This window comes from Drosophila grimshawi, unplaced genomic scaffold (assembly GCF_018153295.1).
Source record: "Drosophila grimshawi isolate 15287-2541.00 unplaced genomic scaffold, ASM1815329v1 contig_1377, whole genome shotgun sequence".
Taxonomy (NCBI): domain Eukaryota; kingdom Metazoa; phylum Arthropoda; class Insecta; order Diptera; family Drosophilidae; genus Drosophila; species Drosophila grimshawi.
The window spans coordinates 12544186-12559852 of NW_025062900.1; the positions used below are offsets into that span (position 1 = coordinate 12544186).

Genomic DNA, 15667 nt, shown 5'->3' on the forward strand with positions numbered 1-15667 from the left:
TCCACTTATTTATTTATAATTTGTGGTTCTATAATTTTTGTACATATGGCGTATGCTGCGACCTAAGCAAGATTCACGCCGCAAGCGACTCAAATCAAAACGTGCATAAATTTCTATGCTTTGTGTGTGCGTGTGTGTGTGTGTGTGTGTACCACTCCCCCCTCATTTGCCACCCCTTCCAGTTCCAGGTCGTGTATCAAACAGTAGCGGCATTCATTAATCAAAGAGCTGGCCATTGGTCTTGTGTACTCCCATCAAAACCATTACCCATTACGTTCAGGGCAGATTTGTAGCTAGCTTCGTATTAGTTACACTTTAACAGATTGACGGATGGGGGGAAGGGGTGTTTTGGTTGAATGTGTGCCCCACGGGTTATTTCCAGAGCTGTGCATGCAAAGAAGTTGCCAGATGAATGAGCTAAGCACAGAACTCGAATTGATCTTGTGGGTTGGGTTTAAGCTTGGGTCTGGGTTGGGTCAAGGTAAGCCTCGAGCTGAGCTCATCAGAACAGGCAGCGATGCGTCTTTTTAAGTGTTTTTTCCATCTTTTATTTATTTCTTTTTTTGGGTGTGCCTTTATCTGCAAGTGTCAGGCGAGGCCAAGGATTTGGCTTGATATATGTATGTGTTTCAATACTAAGCACAAACATTTGTTAAGCCAATGGAATTGATGCATGAATCTGTGCAATTCGCATGCCCTTACTAATCAAAAGTTTACGTTCCTTATGTCTTAACGTATCCTTTGTAAACACTGCCTGCAATAAATAGCTGAATAAATTGTGTTTGCATTTGAATGCCTTGCTCACTCCGCAGAGGAAGCATTATTTTATTTAGTTATTTACTTGCTTTTTTTCTTCTTTGCATATTGGCAAATGTATGCAAATTTTTATTTATTTAATAAACACGCAAAGTGCGTGTCAGTTGCGGGAAAAATTCAAAAGCGTATGTTCAAGCTGGGGCTGGCTGGCCCAAGGGGCCAATGTACTCGGGCAAGGACAACGACAGCAAGAGAGTGAGAAATTTTTTTTATTGGCAATTTGTTGTAACAACTGTAGACACCAGTGGATAACTATGCATAACTGACGATGTCAATCGGCGCTAACGAACATGACTGTTCTCAGATCCGCCTATCATGTCTATCTACAAATTGCCATTTTGTCAACACAATCGTCGAGTGCCTAAAGTGCCTCAGCGGCCTGTTGATGTCGTCTCGTCGATGTGGTTGTGGATGTGGATGTGGATGCTAATGGCAATTGAGTGAGACTTGTCAAAATCTCAGAGTTAATAATACTATTATAATATCATCATCTATACGAGGGGAGAAACATTCTAATGCACTTCAGAAACAGCTGAAGCGCTTAAGGGCTAAGTAAAACACTCAACGAACTTGATGGTCGTAAAATGATAGTTTTCTTCAAAATATAGAAAATGATCTAATGATAAATGTAGTGAATATATATATATACGTATGTATATATATTTCTTTTTCAATATGACACATTTTATTGTGATCACTTAGAGTGTAAATATGGAGGTGATGTTAAGGGAACATATATAGAAGATAGCCCACATTTATTTCATTTCTACAAATTGCTTATAAATTCATCACTAGTTATTTTTCTCATCATGATATCCGCTCAGTTTGAAGTAGTTTTAATACGTTTTTAAGAACTAGACAAAAACTAACAAAATATATTTATTTATATATATATATTAGTGCATGGTCTTGAACTATCGTAAGAATTTTGAATGTTTGGCTTAAGTTCAGGTTTTAAAGCATATAACTGCTTTTAAATGGTTTTTTGCTAGGTTTTACAAAGTTTCTTAATGCTTAAAGTGCAAAGTGGCAAAAGTGGAAGTTCATATTGGAAACTTGGCACTATCGCACTATTAATTATTGTTAACTTTTGCAAAAGTTAGTAACTTGTACTATTTATCTTTTAAATACTTTTTGCTTTATACGCAATAGTCGACATGAATTAAAAGTTGGAACAACTTTGTGCGCAGTGCGTATAGTTTGAGTATTAATTTGTTGTGCATAACTGTCGAGTCCTTTGTCGTCAGTACTCATGATTAACCGAGTCGGCAACTGTATTGTACTCTTCTCTATGGACTGTCAATTATAAAAGATACTGCGCAACTGAGCATGAAATTAGCTGCGTGCTGCCGCCCTTCAACACACCCCACCCCTACACACACACACACACCCCCAAGAAAAACCATGACTTTCATGTCATATTAGAGTTTGTACTCGTATTCATTACACGGTCATCGTCATCGTCATCGTTTGGTAGTCACAGTCGATAACATTTCATGCTACATACTTATTCTCTCTCTCTAGCTTTATTAATTTATGCATTTCTGTTGATTGTCTGCGTTACAGTTGACAAGTTTCCCTCCAGTTGTTTTTTTTTCCTTTGAGTGTGAGGGAGTGTGGGTTTCGTACAGTTAGAATGGTTATAGGTTGATTGTTAGACAGTCAGTTTTATGTTTGGTAATGAGTTGTAATGGTTTCTAGTCTGGCCGTGTCTTTATGACATTGCGACGTTGATTAATTTTAAGAGCTTTTTTGTTGTTATTTTAATGCCAATAACTAGCTAGGCATTATGCAGGCTTTTCATAACTAATCTACACATAAATTTGGTTGTGTTTCTGGCATTTATTTACCGCTTGCTCACTTTTTTTTCTCCTCTTTGCAGACGTCGCGGCAATTGCGCAACAAATAACGTTTCTGTCTAAAGGTGAGTTCAAATTTTGGGCAACAGTCGGCAAAAAAAGAGTCAAATTTATACAAAATTAAATGCAAAAGAATATATATTTAATAATTAATAAAATACGTTGTAGGCGTATCGAATGGCAAGGTTCTTGTGCAAGAGTTGGTTCAGCGGTCACCGGCTGAAGTCACGGGTTAAAAGTTCATTGACTTGGCTCATTTGTTAGCGGTTTTTTTGTTTTTGCTGTCGCAGCTAATTGTATTTTAATCAAATTTAAAGTTTTTGTTTGAATTTTTGGCTAAAATTAATTGCAATTAGCCAATCTCGTGCGATATGAGGCTAAAAGAATTGAAATTGCTCTGTTTAAAAGGATTAGCAAACATTGATTTCAGCTGTTTTTTGTTTAATGAAACTAATTAAAAGTGGACTTCGAAGAGTATTCTAGGTGCATTCCTGTTCACTAAGCAAATTGATATTTGTTATCTTTTCCATGGCACACACATATTGTGTAGAGTAGACACACAAATTCCATTCAGATTTTATCATATAATAATCAAGTTGACTGCTCCACTGACCCACTGTCTGGCTACCACTGATAGCGTCCATGTTGCAAGTGTAACTACGCGCAATCGTAAATTCTTTCATAAATACCGACACCGCAAGCTCCATTTGAAAGTAAAAGATAAAAAATAACTTTAACAATTTCAAATGCATAATGCAAAGTTCCACAGACGATGACTGTGAGGCTTTATCAGTGCATTGTCGCTTACTGTTGACTTTGGATATTGTCGATGCAGATAGTCAACATTCAGTTTGCTGACCCAGTTGCCAGTTGCCCCCGTCCCACTGACAATTCCAACTCTTCCTAATCAGTCAGCAGCAGAGATTTTGAATGGCGCGCGTTGTGGTTCATTCAACTCCCAGTTTGGCAGGAGGGCAGGCAGAAGCTGGCTGCTATGGCATGCGAAAGTGGAATGCACTTCTCGACGAGTGTTTCCTGTATGATAAATACCTAGCAGCCGAGACCAGAACAGTTCCGTCCCGTAACGCCCTAAACACCCCGCCCAATATATGTGTCAAGTTATTGTTTGCAACTTCACAGATACTCGCAGTCGCAAGATACTTTTCTATGGCTGCATCTGCTGCCGGTGGTGGTGTCGGCGGCGGCGGCGGCGTCGTCATTGCTGTCATTGAGCTGGGCTTTTGTTTGGCTTAGCTGCACGCCCTTTCAAGGCAGCGACGCATTGTTAGGTTTTCCAGCGCAAAGTAAAGAAAAACTTTTTCATATGCACACACATACATACACGCATGCATACATATACTTTCAATATGTATTTCTTTTCTAATTAAAACTTTTATGCCGACAGCTCAACGCATTAGCCGCAATATTTATACGCAATTTTATTGGTCGCCCACTGTGCGATCCGCTTCTGGCAGGCTCTATGGCTCTACGGCTCTTCTAGGCTAGGGGCTTATTAGTTTAACGAATTTTTCCACTTTGCGCCGCCTTATTGAACGCATGAGTGACAAGCCGATAAACGCCTAGAAAACTCTAGCTTTCAACGTGGAGGCGTCTCCTTCTCTCGCCCTCTCTCGCTGTGTGCGTGCGTGCGTGTGTTTGTGTGTGTGTGTGGGCGACAAGTCGGAAAAACACGTAGCTTCACCACATGGGGTCGTCACTTTTGCACCACAACAGATGCGCACTCCTAACTCAGACGGTTTTTTGTTCTCTGAGTTTTTGTTTATTTATTTCTTTTTTTTTGTGTTTCTATTCTATTCTCCTCATTTCATTTTGATGCCTTCTTTTTTGTTTTTATTTTTTATTTTTTTTTATTATTTTACCCAATTCGCGCGCGCGTAACTTGTCAAGAATTTCAATGAGTTCGTTTCCCTTTCGGTAGTCGGTCGGTGGTCGGTGGTCGGTGGTCGGTTTGGCCTGTCAGATTTCAGAGCCAAAGCAACGGGCCGCCATATCATAGTGGAACCTGTTGAATAATTAGTATGATTCACAGTAAGACCAAAGAGAACCAAAAATAACAATGGGCATACAAAGCAGAGATTTGTTGTGAAAAAATACCAGTTGCTAATAGTTGCCTTTAAAAAGAGATCTAATAAAAATACACCACAGTGGTTGAGTTAAATATATGTATATCATTGAAGTTTTTAAGATTTTTTCGGTTATCGACTATATTTGCTGAAAAAACTTGTCTCTAAGTATGAGAAACTTTCGTTGTGAATAATAGGCTTATCAGAAATATCGATTGTCTAATGATTATCGAAATGTTAACTTTAAGCCTATTAAAAAATAACACTCATAATAATATCGATCTTATTTTCGTATAAATTATATATACATCTTAGCCTGCTTTGTCGGCACCGAACATCGCGCTTTAGCATAATCTCCAGATGTATTGAATACATGAATCGATTTGTTCGATAACGTCCCATTGTGATTTTGCAAAAGCTGACTCAAGACAACATTTGGCATTCCCCCAAATAGTCGTTAGCCACATGTTTTGCAGGCCAAATCAAATGCAAAATTCAAAAGCAGAAACTGAAACATAAACAGAAAAAGAAAAAGAAGAAGAAAAAAACATTTTCCACATATGGCTAATTGTTATTTAGTGCGATTGGAATAGCTGGCAACACCTGTATAGCTTGTCCTATGAATAATCAAATGCTGAAACACTTTAAAAACTGGAAATTAAGTTGGTTTTCTTTTTTTTTTTTGTTTGTTTGCAACGCATTGCGTCACACCTCAAAGTTTAACGATCATCGCCTGTGTGTGGTAGGGAATTGTGTGTGTGTGTGTGTGTGAGAGCTGCGAAAAGTTGCTCACACTTTATGGGCCCAGTTAATGCAGCCCTTTGCATACCATTGTCAGGGGTCCATCGAGTAGAAACACTTGGCAAGACTTTTATGAGCAAATTACATGCAAGACTGAGTCGCAAAGAACATAGCGGCAAATATCGCATCCATCACATGCTAAATTCGCATCAAGTAAATTGTTCGCAGCAGCAGCAGTTGTTCCTCTGGCACAGGTCCGTTTCAGAGTCAGACTGCGTCTATCATTAAACTGTCGTAAATCACAAGTAATTGACATTATACAATGGCCATCGACAGACAGACAGATAGAGCGAGACAGAATGAGAGAGAGATAGAGAGAGAGAGAGAGAGAGAGATAGAGACAGAGGGGCAGGCAAATAAGCAACAATTACCTTTGAGATAGCCAGCATTTTTCTTCAAATACACGTAGCAACAATTAAGCTAAACATATCACATGAGAGCAACGATGACTGTGCAAGCGAAACACTTGAATACACTAGCAGAAAGAGCTCCAATAGAAGAATACAAAAATAGAAAAATAATTAAATATTCTATTTATACTACTCCAAATTAAACTATATAATTAATCAGAAAAGTTTAAGAAGTAAACTCTTTTGAATTTGAATCACATATTGATGATTTTCTGAATTTAATACAACTTCTATTTTACTATGTGTACGAATATGTTATGCTTTATTCTGAATGTGAATCTGAATGATAAATATTCTAAAGACTTCACACAACTCAATGGACTATACGGATTAGTGAAAAAACTCACATACGCATACAATTTGAATGCAATTTAGAACTAACATTTACTCAAACAGTTCGACATTTTGCTCTGTTGCTAAAAAATTTGGCATAGATGCGACTGGGGCTGTGGCTGCGACTGTGAGTGCTTTGAGTATCTTGAGTTTTCAGTGTTCACAAGCTGAAATGCACATTTAAAATGCAACAACAGCAACAACAAATATCAGCATGAACGAGCGTTAAACAATGGACGTACGACCAGTATTTTTAGACTGACACACTAAACAAAAGGCTGGCAGAAGGCAGCACCTCACCCTCGCCCTCGCACTCGCCCTCAACCTCGCCCTCACTCTCAGAAGACATCTTTATCGCTGTCTTTGTACGAAGATTACGAAATGCAATGAAATTACGATGCGGCATCAGCTGTAGACGTGCCCCACGTAATTCTATATAGAATTCGCACACGACACTTCATTAGACGACTAGGCGAACGTACGTAAGTGGTTGGTTGTGGGGTGGTGATGCGGATCGTGCTACATATATGTGTACATATAAATAAACTGCAGCCGATAGACGTAATCGCAAGTGTTAGCTAATAGCTGCAGATGACGCTGCAAAGGCGGACGGTGGTCTGCTAAGCTGGTCAAGGTTTGATAATATCGCGTAAATATTGCAGCAATCTTATCACAGACGTTCAAAGACAAACAGAAAAATATATATTTAAATTATAATACATAATCTTCAACCCGATTTTTCAAACAAAGCCATTGCTACCAGCTAATGTGCAAATATGCAAATTTCAGCAGGAAATCGCATACTGAAATTCATATTAATGTTAACGCCACATGTGCCGGCTGTATAAATAACAATAAAAGCGAATTAAATATCACGCAAATTGAATGGAAATACAACTATGATTGTTCGAACAAGTAATGACGAGTTCTTCTGGTCTCAGGGTATTGACTCTCAATGGGGCAATGCCTGATATGTACTTCTGTAAATTAATCGACTATTCAGGAAATTATTTGCGTGGCAAATTGCATAAATATTTTGTGGTAATTGAGGTTTTAATATGTAGTTATTACGTTTGTATTTAGCAGTACTTATTCTTAGTATTTTTAACTCGATTTCATATACTTCTCTGGGCATTATATTTACTGTGAATTATTCATAGGCTTCCTCAAATATCCATGGTCACTTGAATTATGAATTATATTGTTTCTTGCACATGTTTCTGGCTTTTATATAAATTTATAACTCTTTATTTGCATAATATATTATATTTATTTTCATCTTTTCACTTAAGACTCAGTTTTAAACCTGAGGGACTTTATGCTTCCACCTTGTTAAGCAGTTTCTACATATTACATATAAAATTACATTTATTAGTTAATTCCTTTCACTTAAGGAGCGCATGTGGAACACATGTTTCTGTCATTTGTCCAACTGAAACGTCAATTGCTTCAGCATCTTCTTTTGCTCGTCATCTATCAGCACGTCAAGTTGTAAGTTTTCAACTAATTTGTCAAATGTGTCATAAAAATGTTTAAGGAGCGAAACATATGGAACATAAAACACATGTGGGTCAAATCTCGACCACACACATTCACTCGCAGAGTGAAGAAGAACCAGGAAAAGCTAAATTGCAGCCAAACAGCAACAAAACAGCCGCCAATTTACGAAGCTCCAACAAAAAGTTCGAAGAGCAGAACCCCCGAAAAAAAAACTAATTGCATTTCCTGTTATGTAGGGGAGACATAATTTCATTTGAAAAAGTCATAAATTAACAAAACAACTTCCGATAGAAAAAAAAAAAGATAAAGCAAAACACAAATAAAAACAAAAACAAAAACGAATGAAGCACGAAAAACAACAAAGAAACAAGCGAAACCAAACAAAAAGTTGTCAAAGGGTAGAAAAACACAACAACATGCAGCGTTGCAAAGTGGCGGCTGCCCCTCGAAAGCAATTGAACTGAGCGAGCGTTCTATAGGAATGCAACGGGGGGCGGGGTTGTCTGCGAGGGGGCTTGTGTGGGTTAGGCAGTTGTCGGAAAGCCGTTAAAGCGTGACGCTCCAAACCACTCAGGCACTCTATATGCAGTCTATCTCTCTGGCCCAACTGCTAAATCCCAATTTTGTATCTCAACTCCAACTCCAAATCCAGCTGTGGCTGACCGCCTGCCACATATTTCATCTGGTATTTAGAATTTCTCCCTCTACCAATCTCGCCATCTCTGTTTCTCTTTCGCACTGGCAGCAGTAGGGCATGTTAATTAGTTGTGGCTGCTGTGGCTTGTTTATGTTTATGCCGTTGTTGTCTGCTTAATTTTTATGCTCAGTTTGTAATGAGAAAATTCCTGGCCTCTGGCTTCTTAGTTCTCCATAGGAATTGCATTGCACTTCCCTCCCACTGAGTCATCATTTCCTTGGCAGCCATTAAAAAGTAAACCGCATTTTATTGCGCCTTCTAGCGCACTAATCAACGACATCAAATTATGTTTCTACAACCGCATATATAAATATGTTTTTTTCTTTTTTTTTTGCTGAAACGGTATTTCCAGTTAAAAATCCATAAAAAAAAATTAGAACCGAAACTACCAGAGACATTTTAATAGGCTGGTTAAAAGACACGAGAGTGTTCGCTGAGGCGTATAAAAAGTACGACTGCGAGTACTTACATAAATTTGCCAGGCTGAAAATGTGCCTCGTAATAGGCTCTATCCAGATCGTAATGGCCTGTGCTCAGTGAGACCGAACGGAGTATTATAATGTGTTGAGTTTTGCCTATGACATGCTATTTGACATTTTTACTATGCACTTGAGGGCGCCAATAAAAATTTGTCAGGAAATATGTACATGTATAAAGTGTACGTAGTTTATTCCGATCGAAAAGTTTGAACTAGTCCTTTCTGTGAATTCGTCGCACATTAAGCTGCTGGTTTTTGGTATTTGTTGAGTTTGAAGCTGTGAAGTTTGATCAATTAAACTATATATATAAATATATAAATCAATTTTAAATCTTGCAATAAAATTCATTTTTTGGCTTAGAAATTTGAACACAATTATTTTAATTAAGATCACGAAAAGCTTTATGTATCTTTCATATATTACAATTTCCGCATGTTGGTAATGTAATTTTTTTTTTATTTGACTTTGATATGCTCTTAGTTTTCAGGCACGTGTCAAATTCGATTGCCAAAAACTCAGTTCGCCAAAAGTTTTCCATTATACAATCTTTAAGTATGCAACTAGATACGTGGGTGTGTTTATGTGTCTGTATTTGTGTGTGCCATATTGCAGCATTTTCCGTTCAATTGTTTTATTTTATTGCTAAAAATAAAGCACGAAACATTTTACGTACTGATTAAGCAGCGTAAGGTATGCGAGGAATTGGCGCGTAAAAGATTTCGTTTGATTTCATTTTGGTTTTGTGACGCCGGCAGGGAGGTGTGAAATGAGGTGGCCAACAATTTGGGACGTGTGGAAACGGTCGGGCATAGACAACAATTGGAAAGCAGGCAACAAAAACTAAAAAAAAAAAAAAACAAAACGAAGCATTAATTAGACGGCAATGCGCGCAAAATATGAGCAAAGTGAAGATGTTCGACAGCTGCAATTTTCACAGTGAAAACAAAGCAAATTATAAGGCACCACACCATGTCTCCACCAACCCCAACTGGCCCACTATGCTAGACAGACAATACTACTCTGGAGGCAGTCGGTCGTCAGTCTGTCGATAATCTCGATATCGATTTCACTTGGAGCGGTGACCGGGGGCCGGGGAGCCGGCAAAAATAACCGAAACTCACGTTTGTAAAACTCGTTCGCGCATGCGCTTTTCATTTTCAATTCAATTCAATGACAATTTGGGGGCCAGGGGGCAAAACAGCAACTGTTCCCATTTGCCGTTCTAGTTGTTGCCTTTCGACTCCTCTCAGCGATCTCTCACACGATACGATATACAAAAATATATATATTGAGCTCACACACACACAATCTTGTGCACAACATTCAGCGAAAAATCTCATAAATTCTTTCGGGGGCAATCGCCGCTGCAAGTTCCTTTCTCTTTGGTTGGCCATCGTCTATCGACCTGGCTAAGCACTCACATAACTTGGTCACTGGGTCGGTCTCGCACCACGTCTGGCACTCGTTGATCTTGCGCCACGATCTATTCTGGCTGCTATTTGTTTATTTTATTTACTTATGCATCATTTACCAACAGGTAGCAATTGGGCAAAAAAAAATTAAATAAAGAATACTCGAGAGAAAAGAAAACTTTTGCTTCATAGGTGTCTAAGATCCACATGTGGTTGCATTTGATGAGCTTTGTTTACTGGGAATTATAATGAGGAAGTTTAAGTGGAATATTGTGAAATTAAAGGGAAATTGCGTAAATCAGTGAGTACGACTTATTTATTGAAGAGGAAGTTTATAATTATCTTCAAAACATTCTCTTCAAGCTCTAGAGAATTTTCAAAATCCCCTACGAAATCTGCAGAATTATATGAAAAATTGTCAATTTCTTTTTCTGATTATGAGACATATTTCACAAATATATTATATTCCAACAGGAATGTGACATCAAGAAAGTGTTTTCTTATGTCAGGGCTTAGTATTCCAATCGCACATGTAAATGTTGTACCAGTTGTTGCCCCTGTTTTTCTCTGTTGAACATTCAAGCATTGAACATATCGAATCGAATTGGCATTTGAAATTTAAATCGCCCTTTCGCTTCGATCTCATAAATTACCATTGCAATCAACAACCCCAAATCGACCTACATAAACAGTCAGAGGCGAGCGTGGCAGACCTTTTTTTCGCCGAGCAGCCTCGAAGACTCCAAAATGAAAATTATGCATGGCTCGATAAAAAGCGAGAAATCGAACCGCGAGGGAGAGTCTATAATAAAGCGCGGAGCGAAACTTATCGTAGGTCAGAGTCAACGAATTTGACAGCATGGCTAATGAACTAGCGCAGGAGATGCAGTCGGGGGGTGATGCTACAAGAGCTAGCACTAATTGTCAATAGAAAGAAACAAGCCACAACAAAAACAAAATAAGCCCCTGGTCAACAAAAAAAGAGTGCGCCTCCTGTGGCAGCGACTGTAACTGCGACCAGCAGCGCTCCTCTATGATTAAGCAGTAGATGATGACGTTGTCTTTGGCGCTGGCGAATGTCGATGTCGATGTCCATGTCGATGTCGATGTCGATGTCGAGGTGCTGGTCAATGGTCAGTGGCCAGCGGCAGACAGTAGGCAGCAGCAGCAGCAGCAGCAGCCGCAGCCACAGCCGCAAAAAAGTTGATTACGCTGTCCAGCAAACTTTGTTGCTGCTGCTGCTGTTGCTGCTGCAGGCAGTTGTTAAATCAAAATCGCCTAGTTTTTGCTTTTCTTGCACCCTTGCAGCGGGTATTTTAGCTTTGTCACGAATTGTGCAATGCTTGGCAGCTGTTGTAATGCATATATATAAGTCATTATTGTCATCACACCATTTCTTTGCAAGTCAGTCAATAATTTTTGGATTAGATCCCGTTGAGTTGTTGTCTGAGAAACTCTTTTAATTATATACATTCAGTGACTATTGAATATTGAGTTGTTGTATCGAAAAACTCTGTTAATTACATACATTCAGTGATTATCAAGTTTACCCCTGCAAGTGTATTTAAACTTCGGCAATCGATAGTGTTGTGCCTGTTTTCTTGTTTATATCTTTCATCCATTTCCCTGGCTCTTATCCGACATCGATTTTTTTTGCTGCTCTTTATTATATATTAAAAGCTGATTTTGTTGTTGTTATGACAACGAAAATTGAATAGCCAATTGATAGAAAATTGGGTGAAATTTCCAATCGAGGCTCGTCTTTGGGTTTGATTGCTTGCAACTGGCGGTTAACTGGAGTCGAGCTGGTTCATTGACTGCTTAACTGATGCAACTGCTGCTGCACAAGCTGTAATTAATGCACATGATATTGGACTCTTTGGGTGTATGATGTAAGTCAAATCTGATTGACAGACAGCAGCAAATACCGCTGCAAATTAGTAATTGATGATCCGCAGCAAATGCATCAATCATGTCAGGGGCGTGGCTGTTAAGCGAATGAAAAGTGAAAAATACAGATTTCTATTGTCGTTGGGGAACGGTATCGTTAACGGATATACTCTGTTAAAGCTATGAACGCCTGAATATCTATGTATTTCAAGGGGAAATCAATTTGTAAATGGACAAATCTCAATCAATATGTTTAAGATACTTTCAGCGCACACACAATTGGCGACAGCTGTCAACGCGCCTCGCAAGTGGACAGAAAACATACAAATTTATTGCATGTCAACGATAAAAATACAAAAAAAAATATATATATATATAACTGAAAACAAACATTTGCAATGCCTGGCAAAAAAAAAAAACACAAGAATAAAAATAAAAATAAAAAGAGGCGAACACAATCTAAAGAGTATTAATAGCCAAGACGACCCTGGCTGCCCTTAAAATGCCGGCAGTGCGCTCTGTTTAGCCCGGTTAACAGATTCAGATTGGCGTGTGTCGTGTGTCTGTGTTTCTAAGTTATGCGGCCAGGCAAAGAGACAGATAGGCAGACAGCCAGCCAAGTGACAAACAATCGGAAGTTGCGAATTGTGGGCAATCAATAGAAATCAGCTAGAAAAGTGTCAAGCTTTTGAATTTGAGCAGTAGGAAGCGATTTTCCTCTCTAATAGTACCTTCCCATAGATTAAATTTAGTTTAGGAAGTAGTTTACTGAAAGGGTTTTCCTTAGGATGCTAAAGGTGATAGGAAACTGCTTTTACATTGACAATATTCAATAATTTAGTTGGAGCAATCTCTTTTCTTCTTTTATTTTCTATATCTTAGCTTAAGTAACTTCTCATCAACTACCAGTTACTAATGTTATTTCTTGTCTTTACAGGTAACTATGACTTTTATTAAAAGCAGTTGATGATCAGCAGGTATTGAATATTCAGATTTTAAGTGCAATCAAGGTTTTGCGGTAGACCTTTCTCACCTGTCAGAATAGAGAGAAGACACCTTTCGGAGCAATTGCCACATTCCTGATTCGTACTAAAGGTCACACCCTCTTTTGACCTTTGCGGTAACCCAAATGTAACCAAATTACTCGTGCATAGCAAAGAATTGTGGCCACTTAAAAGCATCCAAGCCAAGAATATACTCATAAGCCAACCAAGTTCTAAGCTACCAGTTTTTAATTAAATAGCAGCCACAAGCCGAAACAAAAAGCAAATATTTTCAGCTCTTTTTCGACTTTTGTTTCGTATTCTTACGAGCATTAATTAACAACTTCCTCTCGGAGTTGCGTCTTGCGGCTCTTATTGCCGGACGAATGATAATAATAATAATTATTATTATTATTATTTATTTGCCTTCGTATGCATCGCACACTTGACCCAATTCGAAAGAAATGCTGACAACACTGACCCATTTCATGGCATGGCAATGGCAAAGGCCTGACCAAAAATTTGGGAATTTCAATTTTATCCACACGTATCCCAACGAAAAAAAATCGTGTTAATAACATAAGCAAAAAGCACGCGCAAAAAAACCACCGAAAAATTACGGGAAATATCTTTTTGGCATTAATCAATTCCAATTTATTTAGCGATCAGTTTTCCAAAACCATTGAAGCGTATGTGAAATAAACTTTTGTTTGAATTTAGTTCAAATCAATTTAGTAGAAAGCGCACGTGGAGATCTAAATAAAATAGAACGAATTTGTATATGAGAAAAGTTGCCCGCTTAAGAAAATACCCTCTAATAGTTGGCAACTTGTGCCTGGCTAAGCATCTCAATCCTATTGTAGCTTTAGTTAATGCGAATATGCCAAAGTCTTTTAAAAGTATATATATTTTTTATTTTACTTCGCACGCATAGAGAATCAACAAATATATATTCCATATTTTGTTTTATATCATAATTTATTTATGTCTTATCTCTCCGATGCCAAGTTTTTAATTCGCTAGAAAACTTGTTGACATCTTTTTTATTCAATGTACAAATCTGTGCAATTTTTGTTTCCGACCACTTTTTCTTTCGCTAAGCGACTGCCGGTTAAATAATATGTCTCTTTAATTAAGCAGCTGCCGAACTAGTGAAAGTGTGTAATGCACATCATGTAAAAAAAAATTCAGCCATAACAAAACTGATATTTGTGACATTGCCTGGCACTCTGCCTGTGCAGCGATGCGTATGCGTAATAATTTTGTCCCGGAGCGAGATAAGCTATTTTAGACGCTTGTTAAAGTGAAAACTGCGCACACAGTATACTAAAAAAAAACAAGTGTTTTTTTCTCTGCACCTTAAGCATTGCATAGAGAGGCCCATGGTAATGGAGCTTACTTAATTAAGTTTACGAGCATTTATTGGTGTATGATCGTTAAGTTGTAAAATCTGCGATCTGCACTTAAAGTCAAGTTTGGTGCGCAAAGAAGCGACAATGAACTCAAGTGCATTAACCTTAGCAATCAGCATTTAAGTGCCTGCAACAACAACAACAACAACAACAGCAGCAGCAACAACACTAAGGAGAAGGCATGCGTTTGGCGACAACAACAACAGCCAGCAACAACAAACAGTTGGCCTGGACCATGATCTTCAAGAAACCTGCAACACTTGCAGCCAGCAACCTGAGCCCCTCAGCTCACAGCTTATGTGCAAGAAGCAGCAAGCAGCAAGCAGCAAAGCTTTTTTAAAAGCCAGTTTGGCAAGTTTCGACCGACTTCAATACAAAGTCCAGACTCAGTGGTCAAAACGTGTTAGGGTTTATCTCGACTCTAACTCTTGCTGCACAGCTCCCAATTAGTTTTCGCGGCAAGCGAACATACTTTGAACTGGGCTTCGAACTCTAAGCCATTTGAATATCGCATTTATGGTGTAAGTATGCATTTACCATAGTAGTTCACTTATTTCAGTCGATCTGTTGACTTCAAAATGCGTTGACAGACACTTTTGTGGCTGTTTATTTGACTAGTTTCGTTTAGTTTCCATTTTGTTTTCTTGTTTTTTTTTTTTTTTGCACGAATTTCCACTTTCAGTTGGGCATTTCATGCTTTCTTATGGAAATCCATTTGACATTTTTATTTACGAGCTTCGGTTTTTTGCGCCATTTTTTTTTTTTTTGGCGGCATTTACTTTGTGATGGTCCATAGTGAAAAAGAAAAAGAGAGAGAGAGAGAGAGAGGGTGAGGGAGAGAGAGAGGGAGAAAGAAAGACTGACAGTCTGTCTGCTGTGTGCTCCAGTTGATATATGACCTGTCTGAAGCGCTTTAAGCATTTAGTTTGCATCTTTTGAATCGCATATGAATGTCAATTTGGGCATTAGATGCCTGCATGTGAGTGTGTGT

General features: G+C 38.4%; 1 protein-coding gene across 1 annotated transcript in view; it reads left to right on the forward strand.

Moving 5' to 3' along the window:
* The window catches only part of LOC6562855 (dual specificity tyrosine-phosphorylation-regulated kinase 2), a 60681-nt gene that overhangs the window by 19303 nt on the left and 25711 nt on the right, over positions 1-15667 (forward strand). Inside the window, exon 4 of the mRNA XM_001988352.2 lies at positions 2699-2740. The gene's annotated coding sequence lies outside the window, so the exon portion shown is untranslated. The remainder of the gene's footprint in view (positions 1-2698; positions 2741-15667) is intronic.